General features: G+C 47.2%; 1 protein-coding gene and 2 long non-coding RNA genes across 3 annotated transcripts in view; all 3 read right to left on the bottom strand.

Moving 5' to 3' along the window:
* The window catches only part of LOC134480972 (uncharacterized), a 33877-nt gene extending 28192 nt beyond the window's left edge, over window positions 1–5685 (bottom strand). The window contains exon 1 of the mRNA XM_063270849.1: window positions 4759–5685. The gene's annotated coding sequence lies outside the window, so the exon portion shown is untranslated. The remainder of the gene's footprint in view (window positions 1–4758) is intronic.
* A 2937-nt stretch (window positions 5686–8622) lies between these two features.
* On the bottom strand, window positions 8623–10463 carry LOC134480971 (uncharacterized). The gene is made up of 2 exons (XR_010056045.1): window positions 9417–10463; window positions 8623–8887 (listed from the first exon to the last, which is right to left on the bottom strand). It is a non-coding gene; the product is annotated as an uncharacterized LOC134480971 (long non-coding RNA).
* A 1412-nt stretch (window positions 10464–11875) lies between these two features.
* Window positions 11876–13409, bottom strand: LOC120095607 (uncharacterized). The gene is made up of 2 exons (XR_005491190.2): window positions 12229–13409; window positions 11876–11963 (listed from the first exon to the last, which is right to left on the bottom strand). It is a non-coding gene; the product is annotated as an uncharacterized LOC120095607 (long non-coding RNA).
* Between the last annotated feature and the right edge of the window lie 2514 nt (window positions 13410–15923).

The raw sequence follows: 15923 nt of genomic DNA, 5'->3' as shown, positions 1-15923 counted from the left end.
TTGGAGAGATGACTCGAGAGGGGTTAAGAGCACTGACTGCTCTTTCTGAGGTCTTGAGTTCAATTCCCAGCAACCACATGGTGGCTCACAACCATCTGTAATGGGGTCTGATGCCCTCTTCTGGTGTGTCTCAAGACAACTAATGTGTATTCAAGTGAAATAAAATAAATAAATCTTTAAACAGGGGGAAAAAAGAAAAAAAATACCTCCATCAGATTGGCCTGTAGGCAAGTCTATGGGCAGGTTTTCATGATTGATAATTAGTGTGGGAGGGCTTAGCCCACTGTGGGCAGCGCTATCCCCAAAGCTATCTCCAGTGGCTATGGACTGTATAAGAAAGCAGGCTGAGTAAGACATGGAGAGAAAGCCAGTAAGCAGCCTTTCTCAATAGCATCTGCTTCAGTTCCAGCTACTCCTAGTTTCCCTCAGTGATGAACTACAAAGTGTAAGATTCCTCCCCAAGTTGCTTTAGTCATGGTATTTTATCACAATCACAGAGAAGCAAACTAAGACACAGTGTTACAGAAGCGTTTCAAAAAAACAAATAATAGTGCTCTCTAAAATAATGATTAACAAGGGAAAGACAGGATGTGACGCCCACGGTTGGCCAAAGTGTATGGCTATGAATAGATTCCATAAAGTAGGATGGGATATCCACATATAACCCTGCTGATAGACTCATTTGCTCAAAGAAAGTAGGACAGCCTGTTTCTTAGTCAGGCTTCTATTCCTGCACAAAACATCATGACCAAGAAGCAAGCTGGGGAGGAAAGTGTTTATTCAGCATACACTTCCACATTGCTGTTCATCACCAAAGGAAGTCAGGACTGGAACTCAAGCAGGTCAGGAAGCAGGAGCTGATGCAAAGGCCATGGAGGGATGCTGCTTGCTGGCTTGCTTTCCCTGGCTTGCTCAGTTTGCCCTCTTATAGAACCCAAGACTACCAGCCCAGGGATGGCACCACCCACAAGGGTCCCTCCCGCCTTGATCACTAATTGAGAAAATGCCTTACAGCTGGGTCTCATGGAGGAATTTCCTTAAGGGAGGCTCCTTTCTCTGTGATAACTCCAGCTTGTGTCAAGTTGACACACAAAATCAGCCAGGACAGCCTGCAATCCACACTTTGCAGGGAAAGGATCTGTTGTTTCTGCATCCCTTGCTGCTACATATGTCTCCTTCCTTGATGCTTCTGGCTCATAGCTAAGGCTTCCAGTTCCCTTTCTTTTCTGACTACTCTACAGCTCAGGACTTCATCACTCACTGGTCGAGAGCAGTTTGTACAGCAGACAGTGAGGCCTCAAGCTCATAGAAGGAATGCATAGCCCCAATCAGCAAGTGACTTAAGCAAGATTCTGTGTTGCTGCCCAGGAAAATCCCACATTCATCCCTGCTACTTCTAAACCCATCTTCTTCCTGGCCTCTGGCTTCCTACCAAGCTGTTGGGCATCTTCTTCTTATGAAATAAGCCTCTTCCACCTCTCTTGAAGCTTCCAGAAATTCCAAGATTCCTGCTACTTGGTTTTGCATAAAGCGTAATACCATCTTTGCTCACAACCAAAATTTACCTACTGTGGTGTTTCCATAAGTCAAAATAACAGCTGGGGCCTTTTTCTTCCTTATGGACAAGCTGTATTCTTTCCAGACAACGGTTCCTAATGCTGTGATCTAAAAAGCTAATACTATAAGTACTCATCTAAAACACAGACCCCAGCCTGGTGCTACTGGACTCAACTGAGGCTATCTGGCATCTTCTCCAGCCAGCGACTCTAGAGAACTGTGAGAGCCACTTGGCTGACAGGCACATTACTCAACTTGCAAATAGTTCTCTTTCTGTTACAGCTGACTTGATACCCAGTGTGCTCTACATAAACGTATCTTTTGCTCCATTCTACCTACCCCTTCTGCTTATATTTACTCTGTTATTTCCAAGTCACATCTCTGGTGGTGGTTTTTCTTTTAAAATTTGCTTGTTTTGGGTGTGCTTGTTTGTTTCTAGCCTCAAATTAAACAGCTAGCCAAGGTTGACCTTGAGTAGTCTGGTTTCCCTGCCTCCACTTCCCAAGGGCTGGGATTGCAGGTACCAACTGAGGGCTTCATGCATGCCAGGCAAGCACACGGCTGACAGGGCTACCCCCTCAGTTCTTTCAACAGTGTTTGCACACAACCTTCCAGAGGGATAAGCCACATACGTATGTATGTTCTGATGAAATGACTATGCCTCTGTGGAGATTAGAAAGGGGACCACCCACTTGCTATGAGGATGCAGCCCAACACACAAGGAGACACATACAGAACAGGAATAGGTTTATCTGGGAAATGTTGTCCATCAGGAATTTGAGTGTCCCTGCCTTTGATATGCCAGGCCCCAGACTGCAACTCTCAGATCTGTTCTATCCAGAGGAAATGGGGCAGCTGGTACCTACTCTTATAGCTCAACGTCTCCATCCAGGCAGCTGCAACCAGATTGCCTTCTTGGTTACTGTTAAAGTTTAAAACAAAAAACTAAGGGTTGGGGATTTAGCTCAGTGGTAGAGCACTTGGGTTTGGTCCTCAGCTCTGAAAAAAAAAAAAAAAAAACCGATTGTGACACTTGGTAAAATAGTGAGGAAAACTTAGGAATGTTGCAAGCCTGGCACATAGGAGAGGGACATCAAGTTCAACTCCAAATAGGACAGATAGTGAGAACTTAAAGCCAGCTCACAAAGGCAGAGGTCAGTGGATGGGGATCTGCCAAGAGAAGACATTATTAGAGGTCAGGAGTCTACGCAAACTGCTCTTGGACCAGTGAGTGATGAAGTCCTGAGCTGTAGTCAGAACAGAAAGGGAAATGGAAGCCTTAGCTATGAGCCAGAAGCAGCAAGGAAGGAGACATATGTAGCAGCAAGGGATGCAGAAACAACAGATCCTTTCCCTGCAAAGTGTGGATTGCAGACTGTCCTGACTGATTTTGACTGTTAACTTGACACAGGCTGGAGTTATCACAGAGAAAGGAGCCTCCCTTGAGGAAATTCCTCCATGAGATCCAGCTGTAAGGCATTTTCTCAATTAGTGATCAAGGCGGGAGGGACCCTTGTGGGTAGTGCCATCCCTGGGCTGGTAGTCTTGGGTTCTATAAGAGGGCAAACTGAGCAAGCCAGTAAGTAACATCCTTCCATGGCCTCTGCATCAGCTCCTGCTTCCTGTCCTACTTGAGTTCCAGTCCTGACTTCCTTTGGTGATGAACAGCAATGTGAAAGTATAAGATGGATAAACCCTTTCCTCCCCAGCTTGCTTCTTGGTCATGATGTTTTGTGCAGGAATAGAAACCCTGATGAAGACACCGGCTTCTACTTTCTTTGAGCAAATGAGTCTATCAGCAGGGTTATATGTGGATATCCCATCCCACTTTATGGAATCTATTCATAGCCATACACTTTGGCCAACCGTGGGCATCACATCCTGTTTTTCTCCTGTCAATCATTGTTTTAGAGCATGTTTCTGAAGGATGGTCAAGCTCATAAAATGTGAAGACTGGGAGACGCCTTCTCCTGCAACTGAGGCAGGTAGGACTGGCAAGAACAGAGAGTCAAGGCCACAGGCTGGTTGAGAAAACAAGCAAAACACATGTCTGTAAACAACATCACACTCTGATCTGCTGGGAGTGAAGAGAGGGGTGGGAGGGCAGGAGAGAGAAGAGATTCCCTTCAGTCCAGGATGTCCTTTGCGCATGCACACATCTTTAGGATGTTTTAATATACATCTTGGGATGTGTTGGTTTAATTTCATAAACCAGACATAGGGATTCGACCTGCGCTGCCTTCCTTTGGCCCAAGACAGCGACCTCAGAAAGGAAAGGCTGCTTTTGGCTCACACTTTCAGTGCACACTTGTTCGGTCCTGCTAACCTTGCACTGTGGGGTGAGAGAGTGTTCAGTGGAGTAGCCAGTGCAGAGGGAACAGAGTGAGAAGGACAGGAACGGGGTGGGACCCAACTTCCCCTTCAAGAGCACAGGCCAACCGCTCGGTTTCCTCCAACAATTAGCTAATATGACCTTGATAGAGAGTCAGAAAACAGCCCTCAGATCGTTTTGTTCTTTAATAGTTCCATGCATGTGTATTACGTATTTTGGTCATTTTTGGCTCTTATAACCTCGCTCGCTGCCTCCATCTTCCCATGATCCTCTTCTCCCCAATCAGTCCCTCTCCCATCTTCACGTCACCTTCTGTCTGTGTATTTCTTTTGTTTTGTCTTCCTGACCCACTGAGTTTAACTTAGGGTTTGCTTGAATGAGTTGAGGGTGATTGACTGGAGCGTGGGAAGATTCACAGTGACTACAACACTGAAGAAAATAACTCCCCTTCCTCTAGCAACCATCACCTGCCAATCGCCAGCTCCTGGCGCCTTCCCAGGCCCCAGCTTACGAGGCCTTGTGCAGATCGCTATGACTTCACAAAGGCACTGGCCACGCCCTGTGCAGAAGATAGTGTTTACGCTCCTGATGTCCCCAGCTCTTCATCTTCCTTCCTCCTCCCTTTCCACCATGTCCCCTGAGCCTTGGAAAGGGGCGATATGGACGTCCCCCTATGACTGAGCGCTCAATGCTCACTTATTCTCAGCGCTTCAACTGAGTAGGCTTCCACAGCTCACTGTGGTCCACCGCAAACAGCTGCTTCCTTAGCCAGTGCTGAGAGCAGCACTGATCTATATTATAAACATAAATATTTAGTAGGCAGCGGACACCCATATCCACCTAGCAAAGTAAAACTAAATTCCACTGACCAGGTTTATGGGAACCAGTCGTAATTTTCCTACTGCGGGGTGGGCTTCGAACTCAATCAGAAAGCAGCTAGTTATCCTCCTATCAGTCCCGCCACCATTGCACCTGAGCTCGCATCATGCCTGGCAGGTTGATATCAAGCCCCTGCAGTCACAACCGGATAAGACCATGGATGACTCTTCTCCGCCAGCAGCCGGCCTGGCACCTTCTGGCTCCATGAAAATGGGCTAGCAGACACCTTGAAATTCTGATCCCGGTCTCTGCCTGTTCTCGTACAAACTTAATGAGAGGGAAAGCTTTGGGTGGGACACCCGTCCGCCCATAGAACGCTCCCTTTATGATCCACTTCATCGTCTTGCTCTGTGAAGACTATTGGCTCAGCCATGTCACGTGGAAAACTAGCTGGCAGCTCAGATCAAGACTTTTGGCTCCTTCCTTCCTGGCTTCCTCCGCCATCAAGAGGAATCATTTCGGCCCTGATTCCACAACTGAATGTATCTCGTGTTGTGCCCCGCAGTCTCTCCAAACACCCAAAGAGATCATACGCAGAGTTGGCATCAGCGAGCAAAGGGAACCTAACTTCTCACTCACACCAGCCCCACCACCGGTCAGAACCTTTGTTCTCTGTGAGCCAGCTTCCTGCTTCCCTTTGCTGTCCCTCCTCCCCTGCCTTGGAGAACTGTTTCCCAAGTTATGTAAAGGGGTTCCATAATTAGTCTTTCTAATTTGAATTATTTTCAGAGGATTGTTAACATCCTTACCTTTTTAATTTTAGTTTAATTCCTAGTGAATTAATTCTAAGTGATTTTTCTCTTGCGCATAATTAGTTTTTTTCCTTTTGAAAAAAAGTCTTAAAATATTTTTTTAAAGGTGAGGTGGTTATTAGGTATGAACTTAAATTCTTGCCACCCACATCTCAATGTTCGTGAAATGTCTTGAATTGATGACATCAAATCACTGCTGAGATTTGAAGGAAAGAAGGGACAAGGGAAGGTGGGAAGGAGGGAGGGAGGGAGAGAGGGAGGGAGGGAGGGAGGGAGGGAGGGAGGGAGGGAGGGAGGGAGGGAGGGAGGGAGGGAGGAAGCTATATAGGAAATTGAACATGTCAGTTTGTTCCCTGGGAAAATTATGTACACAGAAAAGAAAAGAATAGATCTGAGGCTAAGTTAAGTAAATAGAAGGATTCAAAGAGACAAACTCAGAAAAGAAGCCATACACATGAGCCAACATACACAGTTCAGGTCAGAAAGAACATGGGCTGCATAGTCTCCTGAATACATGGAACCACAGCACCAACATCAAAATCCAACAGGAGATATTTTCTATTTTCTGACCAAGGAAACGAGGTGAGACAAGTATTGAGGAGATCTCGATGGGATGACCAGCATCATCAGAAATTACACATCCCCTCTCTGCCCTCCCCTGACTCCTTCCCTAATGCTGGGACCTCCACAGCTCTGTGCAAACCTGCAGTCCTGCTACCGTGCCTCCCACACCCACCTCCATCATTTGACTGCCCGAGCCCATTCCCAGAGTTCTACTTTTGCCTTCTCCAGGAGTGGTTACTTCTAGAGATATCCTTAAGCATTTTCCAGTACCTGCCCTAAGTCCCCAAGCCCCACCCATTCTCCTTTAAGCACAGTATCAAGATCCTGTTTCCTTTTTATAGGCAGAGTTGACGTTTGTTAAAGACATTTTAGACACGTATCTTAAGCACAAAGATTAATAGAGACAAACTCAGGAAAGGATATCATAGCCACGAGTGGTACAGGATTCTGAAAGGAGAGGCAGCCTCCAGCTGTAGAGATGGCTCAGTGGTTAAGACCACTAACTGCTCTTCCAGAGGTCCTGAGTTCAATTCCCAGCAACCTCATGCTGGCTCACAACCATGTGTAATGGGATCTGATGCCATCTTCTGGTGTGTCAGAGGACAGCTACAGTGTACTTATATACAATAAATTAATAAATCTTTTTTTTTTTTGGTTCTTTTTTTTCGGAGCTGGGGACCGAACCCAGGGCCTTGTGCTTCCTAGGTAAGCGCTCTACCACTGAGCTAAATCCCCAGCCCCTCAAATTAATAAATCTTTAAAAGAGAGAGGGAGATCCCTCCTCATTGCCAATGAATAATTAAGGATTTTGTAAGATCTATGCCTTATGATATTTTCATAATCTATAATAAACAATACATGCTCAGCCTTCTCCAGGTGGTAAGCAATCCCCAAATCCCCGAGCCTCCCAGCATCAAGCCTTTATTTCTCATTTCTATTGAATAAAAGGTCCAGGTCTGCTGTGGCTTTGCTCCAGTGGCCTAAAACGCCTTCAAGTCTGCCTCATGTGTGCTCTTGCTCTGAGAGCACCCAGGTTGGAGGAGCAGCCCCTGTGTGCCATGCTGTTCTTTCACAGACAACAAGGACCCAAATGGCCAAGTCATTCTCTATAACTCTTTTGAGACTTTTGCTCCAATGGGCTTCAACCACACTGGTCCACATCCCATTGGCAGATACTGCCCCCCTTGTCCCATTGGCTAAAACTGTACCCATGTGAGCACTTACAAACCAATCTCTAGAGAGATCTCTAATGCATGCTGAGTAAATGAATGTTTGGAGTTATTATTTGAATCTAAATTGTACATGCATAGGTTCATGTTTTAAATGCTTGAATATGGGTTGCTATAGGGAAGTATGAGGTGTCAGAACCTTTAGGAAGTGGGGGACCTAGCTGGAAAAACTGGGTTACTAGAAACAAACCTTTGTAAGTCTTCCTCAGTCTCTCCTTTTCCCCGTCTACCATGATGTGAACAGTCTCCCCCACATGCTTCTACCATGATCTGAGCCACCCCTTTAGCCTTTTCTATCAGAAGGGTCTGAAACCCTCACAAACTGTAAGCCAAAACAAATAAAGTTGGGTGACTTAGAAAGAAAAAGTTTACTTGGCTCACCGTTGGGAGGTTGGAAGTCCAAAATCTGGTGGCCACATCTGGTGGCCTCTGTGGAGATCCCAAGAGTGTCACAGCATGGTGGATGGTCTTTTACAGCTCATCTTCTAAGGCACTAACCTTGTGGACACTAATGTCCCCACAAGAAGTACACGAACCCCTTCTGCAGGTGGCACCCCTGGGACCAGATCATTTCTGAAAGCTCCCACCACCTCATTACTATTACACTAGACTGAGTTTTCATCACAGGAACCTCTGGGAGACACACCCAACCCACATCCACACCTTGGCATCCTAGCAAAAGGAAAGCACCATCTTCTGTCCTGGGTCTGGAGACACTTAAACCTCATCCTAATCTCAATGGTATGATCATGTTCTGGAAGGTAATTAAACATGGGGTTCTGTCCAAATGAAATGAAGGGGGCAATAACTGGTGTGTGCACCCGTGTGTGCATCTGTGTGCGCATGCACATGTGCATGTGTTTGTGCGTGTGCCTATGCCTGACTACGCCTGTATCTGCGAAGGGCAGAGGTCAACCTCAGTAGTCGTACCTCAAGAGCCATCCACCTTTTGTTCTAAGACAAGATTTCTTACTGGGTCCCAGGACTTGTTGATTCTGCTAGGTTCTCTGGCCAGCGAGCATCTGGCTTCTGCACATGGGTTCTGGGATTGAAGTCAGGTTGCCATGTCTGTGCAGCAAGTATTTTAACAACTGAGCCATCTCTTTAGCCCTGTTTTAGGGATGCTAACAGTGTCCACCATTGTGTGCGAAGTATCCTAATCATCTCTGAAAGATGTCTTTGCTGAAGAAAAGGCCACGGGGATTCAGCAGACCAAGCTTCTTATTGAGGACCGGATCACAGAAGCTCCGCTGAGGTTGGGTCCGCCACCAAAAGGGCACCGGCAGGAAACAATCTCCTTTTCATCCTCTTTCCTTTGTCTCTGTCATTTTTATTGTTGTGTCTCCCTACTCAGCCCAGAGTCCAACCAGGCATTTTCTGATCTAGATCGCTTAAGTTCTAAATCACCACCTTCTCTCATGATGTCTGCCATGTCCTCAAGAGCCTAGCGGAGGAGTTCAGATGCCTGCCCTCGAGGCACACTTCCAGTACTTTGACTGAATAATGAAAAATCCATGGGGAGAATTTCCTTTTCTCACAAAATCCAGATGTAGCATGTGAGCCTCATGTGGGTTCTAGGAAGGAGAGAGGGAGAGATGAAGGCAAACAGAAGGGACACATGGAAAAGAAACGGTGGAAATCTGGAAACTCAAAGAGCGAGGAAACTTAGAAAATAAAACAATCTGGCTTCCCATCACCTGCATCCCAGACTCGCGCCTCTCCCTCCTGCCCGCTCCTCACTGGCTTCTCACAGTAGCTGGCCTATGATTGGCTGGAGATCAAGAACAAACCGGAACTCCTGAAAGTGCCCTCTTCCTGGTGGGGCGCCCTTGCCGCTGGGGCATCCAGGCTGCCACTGGATCTCATTCACTCAGGCTCTCTCCTTCCACTCTGTCGCCCTCCATTTCTTGGCTTTTATTGTTGTTGTTTCATGGTCACAAGATGGTTGCCATAGGAATCCTGACTGGATCCCTTATTATCCTGCCTTCTATCAGGGGACCAAACATACTTTTCCACAAACCATCAACACTGATCAAAACCCACAGTCCCCAGCACTCTCAAAGGAACAGCAATCTGAGGCTCTGACTAATGAAAGCAGCTTACCTGTGACGGGTTTAGGACCGATCACAATTCTATCTCTAAGAGTCGGACACATTGCTGTTTTTCCATTCCTTTCAAAACCTCGTAAGACAAGAACTGACGACCAGGTACCCGGATCACCTAGCCTTCCAAACTGATTTGACTCTCAGAGTAAGGAGTCTTATTTCCTTAATAAACATGAGTATCGTCCGTCCAAAGGCATCTATCTGTCTCTCGGTTTTAAAGAGATGACAATGGGGGCTGAAGAGCTGCTTCCGGGGTTAAAAGCACTGTCCATTCTTCCAGCAGTTCCGGCTTCAGTTTCCAGCACTCTAGTAACGGCTCACAGCCATCCGTAACTCCAGTTCCAGGGGATGTGGTGCCCTCTTCGGCCTGTATAGGCACCAAGCTTGCATGTGCTACACAGACAAATATGCAAGCAAAACACGCATACACGTTAAGTAACAAAATAATTATAACTTTAAAGAAGTGATGGATGGGTCAATGGAGATCGTGCCCACTCGGGGCCGCTGAGGATTCATAAGATAACGTAGATAACTCCCAAAACACACTAGGTGCTCATTAGATGCAGGTCAAAGCTGGCTGTATCGCCACCTGCATCAAAACCTTCAATAGCCACAGGGGAAAGATCAAGTTCAAACTGCTTAAGGTACCTAGACTTCACACAGTTCCTGTGCGTCTCCCTCTTGCTGCTGCAATCATGGCGTCTCTCATCTTGGCACCAAGACCTGCTCCTCCCACTGGGAAGGACGGAGTCTACTCATCTTTCCCATCTCTGCTTGGGAGTCTCTTCCCTCAGGCTTCACTTCTGCTTTCCCATAGGCTGAGCCAAGAAAGGTTCCCAGAGAGCGAGGAGACGGAGAAAGAGGCAGAGACACGGAGAGAAGTCCCACAGTCGGTATCTAAGGGGAATGTAAGCATGGAGTTTTCACAGCAAAGGGGCAGAGAGGGCCCTGCAAGTGTGCAGCCCAGACCCCAGGATAACCCTGGAACACAGCAGGACCCACTTTCTCCTCCTGACTCTGAGAGGTTACAGGAGGCAATGCTGCAGATTCTTCCAGAATATTGAGCCACATGAACCTGCCAAACAGAAGTGGGATCCTCAGTGAAGCCCCCAAAAGAATTTGGAAAGACCTCCTATTATCTAGACACCTTCACGGCAGTCGCAACCTTTTGAGGTCTTTCATTTTGAAGGGAAGTATTTCCGTATATCTTGCACCCCCAAAGCCAAACGACTTGTTATCTCCAGTCTTTGCACTTCCCCTAGCCTCTTCGCGCTCTCCAGGATACCCCCTTCCCGTCCTTCACCCTCCATGCTCACACTCTGCTACTCTGAAGTAATCTTGAGTTCTTGCACTTGTCCCCAGGGTCCCGTGGTGTGCTCCTAGGCCCCACTGTTGCTCTCTGGGGACTTCTCCCCCACCCTCCTCTTGCCCCAAGAATCGTGCATGCAGAGCCTGTACCCTTTAGAACACGATGCTCTCTTCTGGCTGCTGTATATAAACTCTCAATCGCTCCAGGTTACCGGTATCATCAAGCAGCCTAGAGCCTTGGGCCCTGCCCTGCTCAGTGTCTTTCCTACTCACTCTTTACCCTCTACAATATCCTTCTTCGATTTTATATATTTTAGTTAGTTGGAGGGGGGGTTGCTTGTTTGTTTATTTTTTGTTTTGGGTGGTATTTTTTGTTTGGTTGGTTGGTTTGGTGTTTTTATTTCTTGAAAGGCTTTCTTGCTATGTAGCCCAGGCTGGCCTAGTAATCACTATGTAGCCCAGGCTGGCCTGGTACTCACCATGTAGCCAGGTTGGCCTTGGAATTCATGGTCTTCTCCCACCTCAACCTTCTGAATGTCGGGTTACAGGCTCAAGCTATCACTCACAGCCATATTTATTTAAAAACCCATCCTGGGGCTGGGGATCTAGCTCAGTGGTAGAGCGCTTGCCTAGGAAGCGCAAGGCCCTGGGTTCAGTCCCCAGCTCCGAAAAAAAGAACCAAAAAAAAAAAAAAAAAACCAAAAAAAAACAAAACAAAACAAAACAAAACATCCTGCATCCAACAGTGTTCATAAGATCTGTGTAAATTGTCCCAAAGAAAGCATGAGGGGAGCTGCCACACAGTAAGACATTCACCCTCCCTCAGCCATTCCCCTCCAGCTTCAGGGAGCTGACACATCCTGTCTTTCTACACTCACTCCCCTGAAATCTTTGAGGATTATCCCCGCTCCTGAGTGACACATTGCCAGCAGTTGCTGGAGTTGAAAGCTTCTGTAACTTGGACCACTCTGTATTTGTTTTGTTGTGGCTCATTTCCCCTTTCTGACAGCTTATTTGAGATGTAATTTACAAACTAAACAAGTTTCCCACTTTAGTTACCCGTGTAGACTGCCATACGTAGATGAGAGGGTTTTGCTGGATGGGTCTTAGTGCAATTTGTACTGCTACGACAGAATACTGGAGTCTGGGTGATTGGCAATGAACACAAATATATTTAGTACAGTTCTGGAGTCTGCAAGGTCCAAGACGGAAGGAAGGGTTTGTCTTTGATGCCATCCTGTAAAAGGGGAGGATAGCACACAGAGGAGAAAGGACCATCAGAGACATGGGGCTTAGTCAGCAGACTCCAGGCTTCTGTAATGGGCAGGGATCCATTCACAAGGGTAGAGCCCTTCCCTGTCACTGACATGTCCTGTAAGACTTCCCTTCCCAACCCTGTCACGTCAGAGGATAAGATTCCCACCCATCCTTTCGTGGAGATGCATTCGAGGCACAGTGGGATCTAACAGAAAAGTAATATTCTGCTTCCCCTGAGACAGAACCTGTTCCTGAGGCCTGGGTCTTCCATGCTGCTGGATGAAATCTGTTAGGTGCAATCTATTCCCATCCATAGCATCCAGCCACATAGGCATCAATCTCCACGTTCAAGCCCAAGCCCCTCTTTTGATCAGCTGAGGCCTCTTTAGGACCGCCCCGTTTTACACAGGAGAACACAGACATAACACAGAAGGCTAATGGAGTCTAATTAATACATCACAATAGTGGTAGCAACCGTCTGCTGCGGCTCCTCTCACAACATATCAGGGCAGGTGGCTCAACAGAAATTCATCACAGTCCTGAGACCCAAAGGTATGAGCAAGTCAGGTTCCTGCTGAAGCTTACGTAAGGTTGGAGGGTGGGGTCCTCAGGGTGGAACTGTTTCTGTAAGAGGACGAGGGAACCAGGGTTCTCTCTGTGGTGTGAAGGCATGGTGAGGAGATTCTGGGAAGTCAGGAAAGACCCGTGGGAACCAAATCAGCAGACTTCTTGACTTTCCTTCAAACTGGAGAACAAACTCTCTCTCTCTTTCTCTCTCTCTCTCTCTCTCTCTCTCTCTCTCTGATTGATTGATTGATTACAAGTACACTGTAGCTGTCTTCAGACACACCAGAAGAGGGCATCAGGTCCCATTACAGATGATTGTAAGTTACCATGTGGTTGCTGGGAATTGAACTCAGGACCTCTGGGAGAACAGTCAGTGCTCTTAACCACTGAGCCATCTCTCCAGCCCGAGAATTGTCCCTTACATAGTCTCTGTAGCAGACCCTCTACCTGGTCCCGCTGGGGGACCTTGGATCCTTCCCAATACACAGCATCTCCTGTGCTGTTGTCCGTAGGCCTCTCCTCTTCACAGGGCTTCCAACTTGACTTTGAAGACTGCTCGCCAAATAAGTGTTTCTCTTCCTGGGCAATGCCTGTTCGGTGTTCTCTCAGGAACACCGTCGTCGTACAAACCACCTTTCCCAAGTCTTGGTCAGCTTACTCCATCCCAAGGTGATGGAACCCCCACCGGAGCTCAGAACTCATGCTTTGGATTACTCTCTGGCTGTGTACTTATCATTTCCACAGGCTTTCTTCTACAATGTTGATAATATGCTGTTTCCAAGTAGGCACCGCTCAAACGGCTTACATTAGTTTAAACACATATTAAAATGAAACAGCAACACGATCCACCCGTGACTCTGGCGTCTCATTTTAAGATTTAGCTATTGCCCCCCTCGGAAGCAGGTAACCCTATTGTGTCAATAAAGAGAACGCATAGCAACTGGAATTTTCTCACCTGGGTAGCTGACATTTCCACAAGCTTTGCCCGGCCCACCCTCCCACTCAACCTGTAAAGAAGTCTGAGGGTAACAGAAACCAGAGGGCACGAGCAGAGTGCTTACTTTCTCAGGGTTAAGGAGCTTAGAGGCAGGGAAGGGATGGGCCTGGGTGTCCCAATAAAGACATTGCAACCAGGAAGTGGAGGAGAAAACACAGAGAGTGCCTACATGTCCCATAACTGCATTGCCCTATACTGCTGCCGCAGGCTGCATGGAGCCGCCGTTTAAAATTTTAGTTTGTATAAAATTTGTATAAAGTGTAGTTTCTTGCTGGCACTAGTCATATCTGAAGCACACAAGGATGCCTGCGGCTTCTGTAGACAGTGGGAACAAAAACACAATCTCATGATGGCAGAAACTTCTACTGGGCAGGTCCAATTCGGAATTGACTAATGCTTGCAATGACTGTCAAGATGTGTTCTGCTCTTCAAACGAGTGTTAGAGAAATACCGACTTGGCCTGCTGAATGGGTGAGGGGGAAATGATATTTTAAGATATCATTAGAGGATTTTCCCTCCACTCAAGTGAAAGACGACCATAAAGGACAGAGAGAAGAAAGCAAGAATAACCAGATGACTGTCAACACTAAGGAGGCTCCCTCCAACCAAGAGGGCTCACTCCTCACTTCTAAAGCAAAAGGAAACCAATGGCCAGAGGCCAGTTGTCTGAAGTCTGCTGGGAGGAAGCTCAGCTTCAGAGGTTTCTTTCATGGTTCACCCAGCATTTGGCCTCATTGATTTCAGGTTGTGGTAGAGCAAACTTGCAAAGCAAAGGGGGAGACAGGAAGCACCAGAGGCAAGACATACTCTTCAGCTGCACGCTGCCGTGACCTAGCTCCTCCAGGCAGGCCCGCATCCCAGTCTCCACCACTTCATCAGCAAGGTCACATCCCTCAGAATCCAGTGACCTCACCTGCCATCTAAGCCTTAATACACAAGTAAGGGAGATGGCTCGTATTGAAGGTGACGGGGGCGCTCTCCAGAGCTAAAAGACACAGTGCATTTGCCTAGAGGTCTCAGGAGAGAGCCCCCAAGAAGTTGTCTTTCTAAAGACTGTTTAGTGTTCTGGTTTTGGCAGAGCTCTAGTTTCTACATTCCCACAAGAACACCGTGTATATGCATGCACTCATGCATATGCACACGTGTGCATGCCTGGGCACTCGTGCACACACACACACACACACACACACACACGAGCGCGCGCGCGCGCACAGAGATAAGATAAATGATACATCTTGTGACTATCCCATGATTTATGATGTTACATGTGTATATATAAAAAAGGACACATGACCAATGAGTGTAAAAGGTATCTATAACTATGTCACATAGAGGAGACACAATAACCTTTCCACAAGGCTGCGACTTGTGTTTGGAAGATGACCCTACAGTCCTGGAGTTGGTTTGGAACCATATCACCCAGGTGATGGGCACCGTGACTCCTTCAGCTCCAGGGAGAAGCTTGTGCTAAAATCTGCAGGAACTGCTGTTTCAAAGAAGTCTGAAGAAACAAGGGCTGGTGGAAGTGCAGAAATAGGGTTTTATGTGTTCAAGGTGGCGCTGAGTGGCTAATAATATCTAGCTGGGGTGGAGGTGGGGGTGCTGCCTACTCTCCAAGGCTTCTGCAAACACCAGCTAATTAACCTGTATTCAAGTCGGAACTGTTACCACTTTAGCTTACAGGACTATTAGCTCTGTCACACTTCTTGTAGCAACACGCCAAGTGATTGCTAGAAACACGCCGTGTTTAAAATACCCGGATTTAGGCAAGTGGTGCCAGGAATTCTGAGGTGGCTCATGCGTCTGAACTAGAATTCTCTCTTCTCCCTAGCTCTGGGTGGCTAACCATTCTTCCAGACTGAATGCTCCCTCAGACCTCCTCCTCCACACAGCCCTCCTCTCTGTGCTTGCTCTTAAGTTGATTGTTCTCTATGGTGACTAACGTTTGCAGTCTGTCCAGGACCGTCCTAGATTTAATTTTCAAAGTCTCATAGCCAGTCAATCCAGACTGCTGGGCCAACCCGAGACTCTCGCCATCCTACGAATGCCTAGAATCGGTACGGAATGCTACACAACTACGATAATCCTGTATCACTGCATAGTCATGTGTGTAACTCAGTCAGTCACAGGCTGATAAAGGGTTTGAGACTGACCACCGTTTAATTTCCCTGGAATGCCTAATTTGGGTACCAAAAATCACACACTGCAGGCTGGCAAGATGGCTTAGTTGGTAAGAGCTAGCTGTGTGAGCATGAGGCCCGAGTTTGATTCTCTAGAACCCATGCTTTGAGAAAAAAAATGGCAAGAGCCTCAGCACTTGCTATCTGAGCAGCCCGTCTGAGTCAATGACCTCCAGGTCCAGTGAGATGTCCTGCC

This window comes from Rattus norvegicus, chromosome 11, assembly GCF_036323735.1.
Source record: "Rattus norvegicus strain BN/NHsdMcwi chromosome 11, GRCr8, whole genome shotgun sequence".
In the NCBI taxonomy this organism is placed as follows: Eukaryota; Metazoa; Chordata; class Mammalia; order Rodentia; family Muridae; genus Rattus; species Rattus norvegicus.
Note: the sequence above shows the minus strand (reverse complement) of the source record. Positions and strands in the feature narration are given on the sequence as shown.